Below are 16,261 nucleotides of genomic sequence, written 5' to 3' on the forward strand. Positions count from 1 at the left end.
GACGTCTGATGATTTCTACGTATAGACAATTACTGTATATAATAGTTTACAATACTACATTCGTTGACAATGCAGTCAAAATAAGATACACGGTGATGATTTTGTGAATGCAAAGTTTTCTTGAATAAAGCATGTATGACTCCATGCACATAGCTTGTATAACGTATAAGCGAACAGCGAAAGACTTCTAGAAACCTGAGAATAAACATGCTTAAAATTGTCAACACAAAGGTTGGTGAGTTCATAGTTTTAATGTTGCACATAAATCGTATGTAAAGGTGGATCACAAGATTTCAGTTGTTTCTTCCAGAAACGTTTATCAAATGATTCTACGTAACAGAGCACCCTGGTAACTAAACTTAACGTATATATAATTTGTACCCTTTGTATAATCATCTTAATAATACACGCAAACCAACGTGTACGCTTCTCAAATAGCATACGTCCGTTAAAAGGCTAGTGCTCTAGCTCGGACGGGGATATCAAGCTCTATGGATCCATATACTACTACTCGCGCCCACCAGTTCTTATAACCGGCAGTTACTAGTTACCAAAGCTAAGGGATTTTCAGTTCAAACTCAGTATAGAATTTAGTATGTACTTGTGTCCATTGTTTAAAATAAAGTGCATTTATTCTCAGCCCAAAAATATAGATTGCAAAAGCAATTAAAAAGGGAGCAAATGAAACTCACCTTAGCAGCACATAAGGTCATTTACCAAAAAGTGACCGAAACTCGGAATGCAAAATTAACCGTAGATCTCAACGTATCAATATTGTGATTCAATATTGTAGGAAAGTACGTAGACGCAACAGAGATGATAAATACTAGTTTGACTCACGAGCAAAACCCTTGAACAATACCCAAAACCTCCTTAGTAATAACCCATAGTTTCCTTAGCTCTATCCAGCTTGAAAACCCATTTTGAAAGTGACACGCTCATGACCTCGTCGTAGTATTTTAAGTGATATAATTAGTAATAATAATACTACTAATAATAATAAAATAAATAATAATAATAATAATAATAATCTTAATAATAATAATAATATTAATAATATTAATATAAATAATAAATAATAATAATAATACAGAGGGAGTAGTATATGTGTAAACAAAACTCGAGCAGAAACTGGCCTTTTATAGACAACTTTTTGGAATCTGATGCCCATGCGATCGCATGGGTTTTTAGTGTATTTGCCATGCGATCGCATGGCCGCCTGATCCAGCTCAAAATGTTTTTGTTTTCTTGTTTGTCGACATATTATTATATAATATATATAATATATAATATATATAATTTAAATAATTAATTATGTATTATATTAAATTCATGTGCATAGTTGACTTGTAATTTTCGTTCCGATGACTCGTACGTTGTCACTCGACTTATGTCCCGGTTCTGATTTCTCGAACGCATTTTCGTACGCTTAGAAAACTCGCAATTTACGTTTTGTGACTCGTACCTTTGTCAAAATATAGTCTTAAATTATCAATAAACTATATCATTCAAAGTGTATCTTAAACTTTCGAGTGTTTTGGTCATTTACTTCTATAAATCATTGTCTCGCTATTTGTTAATATATATATAATAACAAATCGTTTTATGACCAAGTTAATATATATTTTCAACATTCATAAACACGTTTTAAATATACGTCGCAAGTTATTTATATAATTAATATTCCAACTTATCATATATATTCAAATAAATATTTAAACCAATAAGTTTAATGTACGGTATCAAACAATTAATACATTGTTACGTTTTCAAGTTATAGTATATATATATGTATCTATATACATATAATTGTTCGCGAATCGTCAAGAACAACCGAAAGGTATTTGAATATATGAAAGTAGTTCAAAAATTTTGAGATTCAGTTTTACAGACTTTGCTTATCGTGTCGGAAATGTTAATCATACAAAGATTAAGTTTAAATTTGATCAGAAATTTTCGGGTCATCACACTCAACCTTTGACCTTTTATGTGTCAACAATATGTATATCTGGAACAACTGAATGCATACTGTTGCAAAACACGGGCCCGTGTCGAGCCGTTGCGTCGCTCGTGGCGACAGTTTGGTGACTAGCCCATCGGTCAAAATATTTCGTATTTTGGTTTAAATTTTTGTATTAAATTAACGATTATGGCGGTTATGTGTACAAATTAATCAATTAAAGTTGTTGGCTTTATACTCATATAATTAAAAGTCAACTTTGGTCAATGTCCGTCTCGACCTTTTTGGGATGTTTTTATATGTTTTATAGGATTCTGAATTTGTGCAAGTATAAAAAATTTAGTTCTGTATAACGTTGCATTTTTTTTTATTTATGTTTCCAAAACATGTTTTAGGTATAAAAAAAAAACACATTTAGAAAGTATGCCCTTCTTTTTTGTATTGTTTCTTTTTTAATATATGGTTGGTCGGAGTTTTATACTCATTACTCAAAATCACATAATTTTATAGAAGTTACATTGGTCTCATCTTGTCGGACTCCAATTGCTCCACTTTTTGAAGCTCCTTCACTACCCACCAAGTCGATAAGGTTTAAAACTCCCTTAACTTGATGGTTCTGTAAAAATGAATAAAAAAATGAGTCAATTAGAATGAATTTTTAATCCTGAAGTTAAAAGCTGAAAAAGAAGAAAATGAGAAAAAAATTCGGCATACTTTTGTGTGTAAAAGCTGAAACCTTTTGTGTGTAACGGCATACTTGTTATGAAAAAGAAAAAGAATTAATTAAAACGTATAATCATGTCTTGTCAATTATATCACTACCAACATGTCAACCAAAAGAATAAGGAACATGCACCAAACCTTTTGTGTGTAACGGCATACTTGTTATGCGTTGTAAACCAAAAGAACATGCACCAAACCTCTGATCGAGAAGGTTCAGAAGTTGTTATGCGTTGTAAACACGAACTAGTGCAAGATTCGATACAACTATGTTACCATCTACATCGTGCCTAACAGCATACTTCTTCACCTTCGATTGTTGAATTCTTGATGTTGGTGACATGAAACTATCACCAACGTTGGATCAAACTCTAAAACCACCGCCACCTTTACCCTTGGGACCTTTGTGTGGTATGAAAGTAGGCTTGCATGGTAGTAAATCATTTATAGTTTCAATATTTCATATATTGAAACCTGGATATATTTATTGAGTACTATTAAATGAAGTGACGATAAGTAGTTATATGGATGATACATTAAATTTATTTCATACATACATCCATTCTTGGCGAGTTAAGTAGCTACCTGTTTGGAATATATACTCTAAAGAGTGTGGTATCATCCCCTCGTCTTCGTGGGGCTACCAATCAGTGTATAAGTTTTTCCGCTTCCTGTTTGACCGTACACAAAGATACAAACCTGCAAAATTTTGATCTGCTTCATCAACACGTCATTTTTATAAACAATATAATCAAAACTGATCAAGCTTGTTGAAGCAAAACTATTAACCTTGCAACCATCCACTGCACTCTGGCCAAGCTGTGATATCTCCATGAAGACATCTTTCTGAGATGCATCACGATCAAACACTATCGAAATGAAACTTCGTGGTCGGCCTGTACAGTTGAATTGTACAGGCCTACCACGAAGTTTCACTTTCGACAGAGTGTTTAACCATGATGCATCTCATGATGATGCGTTCATGAAGATATCACAGCTCGTCCAGAGTGCACTAGATGGTTACAAGGTTAACAGTTTTGCTTTAAGAAACTAAATTAATTTTGATTATATTATTTGATGTGTTGATAAATTATATCAAAATTTTGCAGGTTTCTATTTCTTTTTTTTTTTTGGGTAATGGGTTTTACCCGGTAAATATTATTTCAAAAAATAACAAATACAAATAAGAACAACGACCACAAGCGCGCCTTGCGGCCCCTCAAACAACCACAAAACAAGCTAGAACCTACACAACAGGACTAGCAAAACACAATAAAAACCTACGACACACCTAGAACGAGACATGGACCACTGAAGACTTCCAACTACAACCAACCCGATTTCATCGGGGCCGTAGGCTTAGATGTATTTTTCTCAGCCATAAACGTGGCCGTTTCCTCTTCGTCAGTTTCTATATCGCTCAGCTCATCCACTAGGTTATTATTAAACGGCCCAAATGAATTCTGAACCTTCACTTGCTTGCCATCAATAGCATCATCTTTCTTTGTACCACTTGGGCCTGCCTTATTAGTTTGTTGTTTCAAACCCGGTTTTAAAACCGGCCTGTAAACCAACTTTGGTTTTTGTTTGGCCATCGTAAACCCTTCGCCTTTATCCTTGTTATTACCCGCATTTACCCCTTTTTTCTTACGTTTATAGACTTGCTGGAACCCATCTTCTAGAACAGCAATAGTTTCTGGTTCCTTGGGAACAACATTCTTCGGGCATTGTGTGTCAATATGCCCAAACAACTTACAGCCATCACAACGTGGAGGCCTCCATTCATATTCCACCTTGACCATATCACATGTCTTCACAAGACCATTCTCATCAGGTGTAGCAACCTTAATATTTTCTTTCAAAGCCGAATTTGCAGACACCTCAATAAGAGCTCTAGCATAATTAGGACGCCCCCACGCCTCAGAACACATAGTGCACGTGTAACTATCCAACATCATAGGACGTCCTATCGTTGAAGCAATCCTACTCAATCCATCTTCTGTGAACCCTGTTAAAGGCACATCATAAAGCTTGACCCAAATCGGGACCTTATTCAATTCCTCTTTCGTTAATGAGACATCAGGAGTCCACTTGTTAAGAATTATGGGAATAGTTCTAATGGTCCATGGACCACTTTCTAGCACATCAATCATCCCTTTTTTTGTCATAAACTTGAAAAAATAGAATCCCTTAGAATTCATCATTATGCGTTCGATTCCAAATTTCTTCCAAGCATTTAACACATAATTTTGGACAACAGGAAAAGCAACTCGTTTACCCAAAAAGTAACCATATAGAGTATTCTCATACCTTTTAACAGCCTCTTGGACAGAAGACAATGGTAGTATCACATCGACATCACCATCACTTACTACAGGTTCTATGTAACGAAAATTTACTTTTCGTTTTGCCTCTTCTCCATAAGCCATGTCTAAGTATGATGAAGGAACATTTGTTGTCACAGATGGTACCCCTTGCTCCTCCACCTTAGTATCATCATTCCCATTAGCCATGTCCAAATGTGATGGAGGAACATTTGTAGTAACTGCTGGCACCCCTCGCTCATCACAATCTACGTGCACATCACCCTTATGCAGGTTCTTTGTCCCTTCCTGTACGGGAGTGACATCCTTTACTTCATCATCAACCTTAAGCTCCGTCTCCCCTTCAGATGATTCGGTTGCAGCATGGACACTATTATGGTCCTCCTTATCTTGCATACGATCATTAGTGTCCTTGCCCTCATGAACAGAATCGACCTCCTGTGTTTCAATGGTATCCTCCTGTGACCAGGAGTCTGAACCCTCTCCCTCCTTAGATTCACCTACCTTTGGATCCCTTTCCTTCGAAAGCTCATCAAGAGCTTCCCTAATTTTCCGATTGCGCAAAACCCTACCCGGCGTCGTCGCCGGAATTTTCTTCTTGTTCTTGCCACCCATCACGCCGTTTGCCGGATCAAGACAGAAGAAAACATAAAATCGGCGAGACAGGGGTTAATCAAGACCACCGGCTAGATGCCGGTGGCCGGAGGAAAGGAGAGAGGAGCTACTTTCAATATAATAATTCAATAATACCTGTAGATCTAAAAAAAGAAATCACGCCTGTAGATCTAAAATTATATGTATATATGTATGTATAGCACTCACGCTTGTGTGAATTAACGAATTAATTGAAGAACGGAGAAGAAGAAATAATAGGGATTGGTTACCGGAAAATAATAGGAAGACGGTGGAGCTGTGTAAATGGAGAGAGAAATAATAGGGATTGGTTTTTGCCTTGTTTTCGTTAATGTGTGCAATTTCAGGTTTCTATTTCTGCATAAGGTTAAACGGGAAGTGGAAAAACTAATACAATGATTACTAGCCCAAAAGAGAGGATGTGTACACAAGAAGACAAATAGATGATACCACGCTCTTTAGAATTCCCGAACAGTTAGCAACCTAACTGGCCAAGGATGGATGTATGGCATAAAGGTAATGTATCATCCATATAACTACTTATCATCACTTCATTTAATGGTCAATAAATATTATCATTCTTAATATTTTGAGGTTTCAATATATGAAATATATATTGAAACAATAATTTAATGTCATGCGAACCTACTTTCATACCACACATCCAAGGGTGGTGGTAGTTTCATGTCACCAACATCAAAAATTGAAGATGAAGAAGTATGCCGTTAAGCACGATTTAAATGGGAACATAGTGTTGTATCGAATCTTGCACAAGTTCCTGTTAACAACGCACAACAGGTTTAAAACTTTTTCGATCAGGTTACAGGTTTGGTGCATGTTCCTTTGGTTGACATGTTGGTAGTTGTATAATTGACAAGACATAATTATACATTTTAATTAATTCTTTTAGGTCTGTGGAGAAGACCAATATGAATGAATGAGCATTTATTGAACAGTCACCTTATTGTCAAATTAACAAACAATTAAGTTTACGAAGTAAAGTGAATCGTTATTTGCTGAATTCCTCTACCATTTTCTTCTTTTAACTTTAGGCTTAAAAATTCATTTCAATTGACTCATTTTTTTTAATTCATTTTTTACATAACCATCAAGTTAAGGAAGTTTTAAACCTTAACGATTTGGCGGGTAGTGAAGGAGCTTCAAAAGGTGAAGCAATTGGAGTCCGAAAAGATAAGGACAGTGTAACTTTTATAAAATATGTGATTTTGGGTAATCGGGATTAAACCCCGGCCAACCATATTTTAGAAAACAAACAATACAAAAAAGAAGGCCATAACTCTAAATGTGTTTTTGTCTACCTAAAACATGTTTAAAAAACATAAATAAAAAAGATGTAACACTATACACAACTAAATTTTTCATACCTACACATAATCAGAATACCATAAAACATATAAAAACCAACCAGATATACATACTGTTGACAGATAAAAGGTCAAAGGTTTACAATTAGATACTAGCTAATATTTGTTATTTACCAATTCATCAACTTGAGCTTACTTCACTTGGGTAACGTGATTCGTCTCTTAGTATAGATGGCGCCTCATATTTCATTTAACAAACGCAAACTCACCCAAGTTGTCAAGGTGCCGATTTTAGTCCTAGAATACTACGATTAGGTCTGACAAACAAGACCCACAACCTAAAAGACGTCCATTTAGTGGGATTATGTTAATACTATGTAAGAAAATAGAGCAGATCCAACTAAACCTTTTTAGATCTCAATAAAATAGTAACGGGTCAACTGTCTTTGTTTTGTTGAATATATAATCAAATATTTGTAATTTAAAGGCCTGAAATTTGTTTGCTATTTTTTTAAAGTATTAATTGTCACTGTAATACTTACAAAAACAACAAACAAATTTCAAGGCCTTCAAAGTAAAAATATGTGATTATATATTCAACAAAACAAAGACATTTGACCCGTTACTATTTTATTGAGATTTAAAAAGGTTCCGTTGAATCAGCTCTATTTTCTTACATAGTATTAACATAGTCCCATCAAATGCACGTTTTCTTAGGTTATAGGATATTTTTGTTAGTACCCTGAAAACTTGGGTGAGCTTGCAGTTATTAAATGAAACATGAGGCTCCTTCTATACTAAGAGAGACGAATCACATTACCCAAGTAAAATAAACTCAAATTGATGTACTGAAAATAACAAATATTAGTTAGTACTACTGGTCAACTTTTGACCTTTTATGTGTCAACCGCATGTACATAAATATTTAAGTAGTTTTAGGTTGTTTTTGCATGTTTTATAGTATTCTGAATTTGTGTAGGCATAAAAGTGTATAGTGTTACATCTTTTTTATGTATGTTTCCTAAACATGTTTTAGGTAGACAAAAACGCATTTAGAGAGTATGCCTATTTTTTTATGTATTGTTTTTCAAGATATGGCTGACCGGGGTTTCATCCTCATTACCCAAAATCAAAGAATTTTATAAAGGTTACACTGACATTATCTTGTCGTATTCCAATTGATCCACTTTTTAAAGCTCCTTCCCTACCCATTAAGTCGATAAGGTTTAAAACTCTCTTAACGGTTCTGTATAAAATGAATTAAAAAAACAAGTTAATTGAAATGATGTTTAGGACCTAAAGTTAAAAGCTGCAAAAGAAGAAAATTGTAGAGAAATTCGGAAAAAAACGCGTCAGTGTAACTCGTAAACTCCATTGATTGTCGAGGTGACAATAAGGTGACCGCTCGATAAATGCTCATTCATATCGGTCTTCCCAACAAATCTAAAATAATTAATTAAAATGTCAATTATGTCTTGTCAATTATATCACTACTAACATGTCAACTAAAAAACAAGGAACATGCACGAAACCTTTTGTGTGTAGCCTGATCGAGAAGGTTTAAAACACGTGCGCTGTAAACAGGAACTAATGTAAGATTCGATACAACTATGTTCCCATCTACATTGTGCCTAACGACATGCTTCTTCACCTTCGATTGTTGAATTTTTGATGTGGGTGACACCACCCTTAGATTGAACACTAAAACCACCGTCACTTTTACCTTTTAGACCTTTATGTGTTATAAAAATAGGTTTGCATGATAAAAAATCATGTATAGTTTCAATATATATTTCATATATTGAAACCTAAAAATATCAAGTACGATGATATTTATTAAGCACCATTAAATGAAGTCACGGTAAGTAATTATGTGGATGATACATTACTTTTATGTCATACACCCATCCTTAGTCAGTTAAGTTGTTAACTGTTTGGAATATCTGCTTTAAAGAGTGTGGTATCATTCCTTGTCTTCTGGCCTACACATCCCCTCTTTTGGGCTACCAATCATTGTATCAGTTTTTCCACTTCCAGTTTGACCGTATACAAAAATACAAACCTGCAAAATTTTGATCTACTTCATCAACACGTCATTTTTATAAACAATATAATTAAAACTTTCTCGAAAGTGAAACTTCGTGGTTGGCATGTACAATTGAATAAATTGATTTAAATTTTAGAAACTTTCAAAATTGGAAACTTATTGCAATTTCAAAATTTATCACATACCTTCCTTCGTAATGATTATGCCCCTACCAACTAATTCAAGTGAAGACAGATAGGAGACGACTTCTTCTTGTGCTCTAGGGTCATCACGATGCAACAAAGGCCTGACTCGACAAAAGACTCACACTTTGCCTTTCAGCTCCTACCAATTAAACACAAACTGTTAGATTTATAAAAAATAATTTATAATCGATCCAGATACATCTATATTTTAATAACAATTCAGTGATCTGGCACACATATTGTTGCATGCATCTTTTTTTATTTAATTGACAATCAACCTTTATGGTGCGTACCATAACATATACATAGTTGCATATGCATCCCATTTCTTTGTGATTTAATAAATACTAAATGACATGTGTTTTCATTGATCACGTATTTACATGGATTCATCACGTTTACATGAACACATTTGTTGGCTCATAGTCAAACATTGGTATATTTCATTTGATACTATAGTATCGTAACAAGTATATTCACGAAATTGAAGTAAAATTAAAGAAATTGACTAAAAAGAGTCATGCGTAAAACACAATTCCTATTTGATTATTTTTAATTCCCACCCTTCTATATACTTTTGAGTAAAATATATTTAAAACATGGATTAAATATTAAATGATTGGTCTAGATTTGTTCTTACCATAATTTCATTGTGAAGCCTCTACCTACACTCAAACCCTTCTAGAAGTTCCATTTATGCATTTCGCAAGCGATTTTGTAAATCCGAAATTTGATCCTCGTACTCTGTCTTTAGTTCTGCCAATGCAAAATCATCTATCTGATAATTTTTAAACAATTACAAAATTAGCTATTACAGAATAATAATAATAATAAACGGAGTACTTATTATTATTATCATTGTTATTGTTATTGTTATACTTATACTATAGCTATAGCTATAGTCAGCAAAAATTTTATATCATCACAAATTTAAATAATTAACATTTATGAACAGTCAAAACATACCATATGTTTTTCCTTCGCAATAGCTAACTCTGACTCTCCAGAGGAGAAGAGAAGAGAAGAGATATATGCTCATAGGTCGCCTATAAAAAAGCCGGGAATAACAAATTAGCACAAAACTTGTATATACGAACTATATTTATATTAGTATACAAACTAACCCATCCCAAGCACAAAAATTTGTAGTCAAACTTGTTAAAACAAGAAGGTTAAACCCATCATAGATTTATATAATCAACAATTATAAAGACTAAATAAGACCTTATTGTTTTGGTTGCAGCATCTAAATGTGCTTTAATAATCTCAAATTCCGATTCTTTTTACATAGATGCATCATCTCGAGACCCCTTTTAAAGAACCATTGAAACAAGTAGGTTTAACCCATCATAAAAATAAAACAATTAACATATATGAAGAATAAAAAACATACTTTATCTTTTTTGGTGGATAGCAGCTAACTAACCGTGCTTTAAGAATCTCACAACTTCATTACTTTATTAAAGAGTCATTATAAAAAGCAGGTTAGCCAGGACAATAAATTCTCTTTGCAGATGACGTATGTGCACACATCTAACAAGAAAACCACTACTTAGTATAACAACCAAAGCATGTGAACATAAACATGTGGTGCTCATTGCGTCACACATTGTCATGATATAACAACTAGTGCATTAACATAACAATGGTTCAACAATTTTTGTGATGATAAAATTTAGGATGAAACCAGATAGGTGCAAATAACAAATAACAAATTCATTAATAGCATGCATGTAATGTATATCATTGTCATGGTATTCAAATAAGACCGCACTCTATCGAGCAATAACCAATATGTTAAGTTATAGGTTTTGAGGTGAAATAAAAACTTCAGTTCCCTATTTAGATGTGGTAATGCAAGATTTACAGATAAACTTTATCAACAACAGTAATAAACAATGATGATGTCAAGGAATAAACTCAATAGTCAGGCAACATTAAAATGACCAACTTTTATGATAATAGTGATATATGTATTAACTATATATACGAGAAAACGTATGAAATGGTGACTTACTCTAGCTTCCTCTCGCAACAAATCTCGTTTTCTCATTTTTGCAAATCAACTTTAACAAACTTTAATTCTTTCTCAAGCATGCTACCTAGCTTTTCCAAAGTTATGTTATGCGCCTCTACTTGTCTTTGCATCTTTATAGGAACATGTGCTTCTTTTGGTGAAAATGTCAATGCTTAAGTCTCGATTGCCCAGATTTGTAGCAATCAATGAGCGTTGGCATGCTGGACAAATCATCTGTAAACAATTAGTTTTAAGACGTTTGACAACTCATAAAAAAATAATGTTATTACAAAAGAATTAATCATTAATCATACTGTTAATTTCACAATTCGATGATTGTTCTCATTGATGCATCAACGATACTTATAAATCACATAGGCCGCCCAAATGCTAAGCGGACTATACATTCCCATTTTCTAGGAGTTGATAGACTTTCCATATATTAAACATAAATTTGAGAACCATTAGTCCTATAGCTATTAGACTTATACAATGATTCTATTAGCTATCTATTACATACCTTGGATTATACTGATAGCTATTTCCCATCTCGGCTAATAATATCATGCCAAATTTGGCGTAAACTTCGGCGTTATCGTTAGTTAGTTTTCTAGCTTTCTCTAGCAACTAATTTTTTAAATCTGATTGAGAAATCGGAAGTATTTCTTGAGAGAGACGGTTGATCGTAGCAATCTATCACTTCGTTCAAACTGCATTAGTAAATAATCAATTAATAAATTATCATATTATTACGCAATTACAAAAGCATAATCAAATATGCACATCATCAACCTAAACGAACAGATAAAGGAGATCTAGCAAACGTAATCCCTTCCACCGCGAGTATGGCGGTGGAAAGGATTACAACCACCGGTAACGAGTAGCGGCTACAAACAAAAACAGCCTCAACCACCATGTCATTCTCAGATCTCACAAGGAGATCGTCGCCTGAGAACTCAGTGGTGCGAGAAACTGAGCAGACGCCGGATAAAATGAAGAGGAAACCGAACGACCAACCCATATAAAAACGACAAGCAAGAAAAACGGAGTAAACTTACCCATGAGGAACCAGAAGCACAGAATGCACGTTAGATGGCATTCGTCGCCTGCACCGCCTGAAACGCCAAAAAATAAGTGGTGTACAACCTCGAAACCGCCGGGAAAAGGTGGATAACGACAGATCCAAGAGAAAGGGTGAAAAAAAAAACGTGTAAAGAGGTCCGTCGGACCTACGGAGAGATGCCGGAGGCCGGGAGAGGAAGTAAGGCGGAGACTACAAAACCAAACAGAAGAGAAGAATGGAGAAGAGGATGACGGCGATTAAAAGTGCAGGAGAGGGATTTGAAATTTAGGGTTTCTAGCAGAACAAAATTTAGAGAGAGAAAAAAATGTGTTTAATATACTTGTTGAGCCAACTATCTATACATCTATCTATACATACATTATTTCTATTTTTATTTTTATATATATTATATTATTATTATTATTATTATAAATTACGTGATTTAATAAATTTTATGTGTTATGTTCTCAATTAATCTAAACTAGTTGTGATGCCCTCGCTTCGTGCCGAGAGCTCCGTTTTGAATGCGAGTTAAAAAAAAAAGTCTTGATCTATTTTGTAAAAAAGAATTTTTTTTCGACATCTAACATTGAAGGGTTGTTCCTTTTGTAAAAGTTGCTTCTTTTAGCGTTCGGGTTTTTTTTTAAAGTTAGTTGATCTATTTTGTAAAAAAAAATGTTTTCGACATCTTTTGGTAGCATTGAAGGGTTGTTCCTTTTACGAAAGTTGCTTCTTTTATCGTTGGAGACAAAAAAAAAGGAAAAAAAAAATTAGCACAGTAGTGGCCTATGTAGGTTCCACTGTTTGAGCGCAGTGTACAAGTCGGTAAAGCGTGGTGAGTGTTATTATTAAGTATTTTTGGTGTTAGTGATGGGATAAATAATAATTTACTAATATAGCTAATAGACAAAATATATGTAGAAAGTGGAAGGTTCGATTTGTATTTTAATGAAAGTTAGGGGTTAGGTTTGTGCAAAGTGAAAAAATGAATAGTACTATTCATAACTAATAAGACAAATTTTGTCTATTATTTATACTAGTGGAGGACCCGCGAATTCGCGAGGCTATGTGAGTGTTTGTAAAGAAAAATGTTTATGATTATTGTATTTAATGTAAGTAATTATGTTAGTTATTCTGTATCCAATGTATGTACATAAAATTTAAAACCAACCATATATGTCTATAAAAAACTTTAAAAGTTGAACATAGTATAAAATATTTAAACAGTTATTGTAGACATACAAAAAGCATTGAGGTGTTTGCCTCGTGTGGTTGCACAATCAGACCACGTTTATTGTAGCACGAGTATTGCGTGTTAGTAGTGATAATGTGTGGTTGCACAATCAGACCACGTTTATTGAGTATGGTAGCATGAGTATTGTTTCAGTAGTGATAATTTCCTTTGACATGTTAGTTGAAGACCCCCGAATTCGCGGGATTTTTAAGGGATTAATCTGTGTTGACTTGTCAGAATCCTTATATGTTGAATAGTAGAGTATTTCAGCATTTACAGTTGGACTTGTCCAAATTTAACACTTCAACACATGAAATACCGGATGACGATGCAATAAATACACGATCAGTAGAGCATTCCAACGCCTACATTGTTGGTTGATAAAAATAAATATTAAAATGTGTAGTTGAGATATGAACAATACATAACAGTGACTCATATCGGTGATTGCTTTTCACATAGTGTTTTTCTTTATTGAATTGTCTATAATACTTACACTAACGATACTCCTATATCCTAGCATGTGGCTTTAGAAAAAATGAGTAATGACAGGGAGATATCCAACATAAAATTCAATAACGATACTCAATTTGGGGAGTAATGATTATGTGTTTTATTTGTTCAAGTAACATGGCATTGCTGAATTGTAAGCTTGTTGATAGTTGAACATTTTTTGATGACTGCTAAGCCCCAAAAAGGTTGTTTTCATTACTCCATTTAATGTTGCATTACATACACTTCCCCCCATGTTCCACACGCAAGCATCACTTGCAGTCATACTTGTTCTCCACACTATCTGGAGGTAAAAGAACTATCATTCAAGAGGTGGTTAAATGGGTATACAAAGTTCACCAAGTGGTTAAATGGGTAATGATGTTTGTAACTCCTTTTGAATATAACAACTTTACTCATTACACTGACCCATTAATTCTGACTCATTACTAATGACTTTTAAAATTAGAAAAAAAATAAAAACTTTATAACAACTTTACCCATTACACTGACCAATTAATTCTGACCCATTACCAATGCCTTTTAAAAACTAAAAAACTAAAAAAAAAAAAAAAAAAAATACTGTATAACAAATTTAGCCATTACACTGACCCATTAATCTAACCCATTAATTCTGACCCATTATCAGTGCCTATTAAAAAAATTAAAAAAAAATAAAGTAAAAAACTTTATGACAACTTTACCCATTATACTGACTCATTAATTCTGACCCATTACCAATGCCTTTTAGAAATTAATTCTTGTTCAGACTATAACAGTTTGAAAATTTAGAAGTACAATTATGGATAAAGATATCATTATGAGCTAACCATCAAGATCGGATATAAAAAAGACACCAATACCGATTAACATAAAAATGTGTAAAAATGCTAGAAAACTTGTAACGTAAGAGTGCAAATTAACATAATGAAGTATAAAGCCTATTTCACACACTAACTGTAATAGGGTGTACAAATACGTGTAATCCTATTTCACACACTAACTGTAATAGGGTGTTATTGTCGTCAAAATCTAACCCACCAATCTTCAGTCAAATCCTACCAGCCAACCCACCAAAATATACTTCTTGTACTTGCAAATGAACATCATGTCTCTATTCTTATATTGGAAATCTGATTGTTGTGGCTAAATATCACAATAATCAAATTTCCAGTTTCAAAATGCAATTCAAAAGCCTCGTTAATGCTAAACGGGTTAATGTTATAATACCACACGTCAACGATACAATAGAACCAAGTGGTTCTTGAACGTTATAATAAAATTAAATAACATTTTAAGGTGCCTCCACACCGAGATATTGGCACAATGTGATCTACACTCCAAGCATTACCCTCTGTTGGATCGATGATAAGCTTTTCAAGTCTACATAAATCAAGAAAAAAGTATTGTCAAGAATACAATTAGATCTAAACATTAAAAAGGCACACATAAATAGACACGGCACCTGATGTACAAACTCACAAATTGTAAAGTGATCAATTTGAGAACTTGTGCATATCACTTGATCTTGTGCATATCACCTGATCACAAATATTTATAATACTTGTTAGCCTCCAATTCAAGAAGCTTTTTCAGTCAATTTCTTAGAAAGCTTCTCATTTTTTGCATGTGACATCTATCGAAATTGTTTAGTGTTTCCCTTTACCACACAAGTAGCATATGTCAATCAAGGCATCACCTTTCAAGAGTTCTTCAACTTTCTTAGTTACATTTGCAGACGCTATACCTTCTCCTGTCGAATATGTGCTTGCCCTTGAGACTTATAGTCACTGGACCGAAGGGGCTGCATTTTGTTGTGCCTCAATGCATGTCTGTTTTAATGCAACAAAAGTTTGCGAAATGGTTAGAATATTAGAATCATTAAGATATTAAATACTTGATCCATTAAAAAAAAAATAATACAATTCAGAATCAAAACATTTGCAATAAAAAGTAATTAGAATTAAAAAAGTTGAACATAGATTGTAATAAGATTTATCAGATTGATATAAAAACATTCAGAAAACAATTAAATTTTTACTATAATAGAAAACAACTTACAATAACATAAGTTTAACTTTATAATGGCCTATAGTAATAAGACCTACATGGACCCGATTAAAGCTACTTCCTCCATTAACTTTCGTAAATAATGCGTTGACTTTGTGCCAGCATGAAAACAATTAAATTTTTACTGTAATAGAAAACAACTTACAATAACATAAGTATAACTTTATAATGGCCTATAGTAATAAGACTTA

At 33.5% G+C, this 16,261-nt stretch overlaps 2 long non-coding RNA genes across 10 annotated transcripts; both read right to left on the reverse strand.

Moving 5' to 3' along the window:
• Positions 1-2,031: 2,031 nt before the first annotated feature.
• LOC139852191 (uncharacterized) lies at positions 2,032-11,233 on the reverse strand. Of its 9 annotated transcripts, none has more exons than XR_011760960.1 (10): positions 11,212-11,233; positions 10,588-10,649; positions 10,419-10,504; positions 10,161-10,240; positions 9,835-9,972; positions 9,195-9,333; positions 8,852-9,024; positions 3,266-3,379; positions 2,675-3,104; positions 2,032-2,576 (listed from the first exon to the last, which is right to left on the reverse strand). It is a non-coding gene; the product is annotated as an uncharacterized lncRNA (long non-coding RNA). The 9 variants fall into 9 exon arrangements; XR_011760958.1 differs by having other exon boundaries at positions 2,675-2,716; positions 2,822-3,379; XR_011760957.1 differs by having other exon boundaries at positions 2,033-2,576; positions 2,675-3,154.
• Positions 11,234-11,238: 5 nt separating this feature from the next.
• On the reverse strand, positions 11,239-12,598 carry LOC139852192 (uncharacterized). Its single transcript, XR_011760961.1, has 3 exons — positions 12,270-12,598; positions 11,732-11,921; positions 11,239-11,445 (listed from the first exon to the last, which is right to left on the reverse strand). It is a non-coding gene; the product is annotated as an uncharacterized lncRNA (long non-coding RNA).
• Positions 12,599-16,261: the final 3,663 nt, after the last annotated feature.

The sequence above is a fragment of the Rutidosis leptorrhynchoides genome, chromosome 6 (genome assembly GCF_046630445.1).
Source record: "Rutidosis leptorrhynchoides isolate AG116_Rl617_1_P2 chromosome 6, CSIRO_AGI_Rlap_v1, whole genome shotgun sequence".
In the NCBI taxonomy this organism is placed as follows: Eukaryota; Viridiplantae; Streptophyta; class Magnoliopsida; order Asterales; family Asteraceae; genus Rutidosis; species Rutidosis leptorrhynchoides.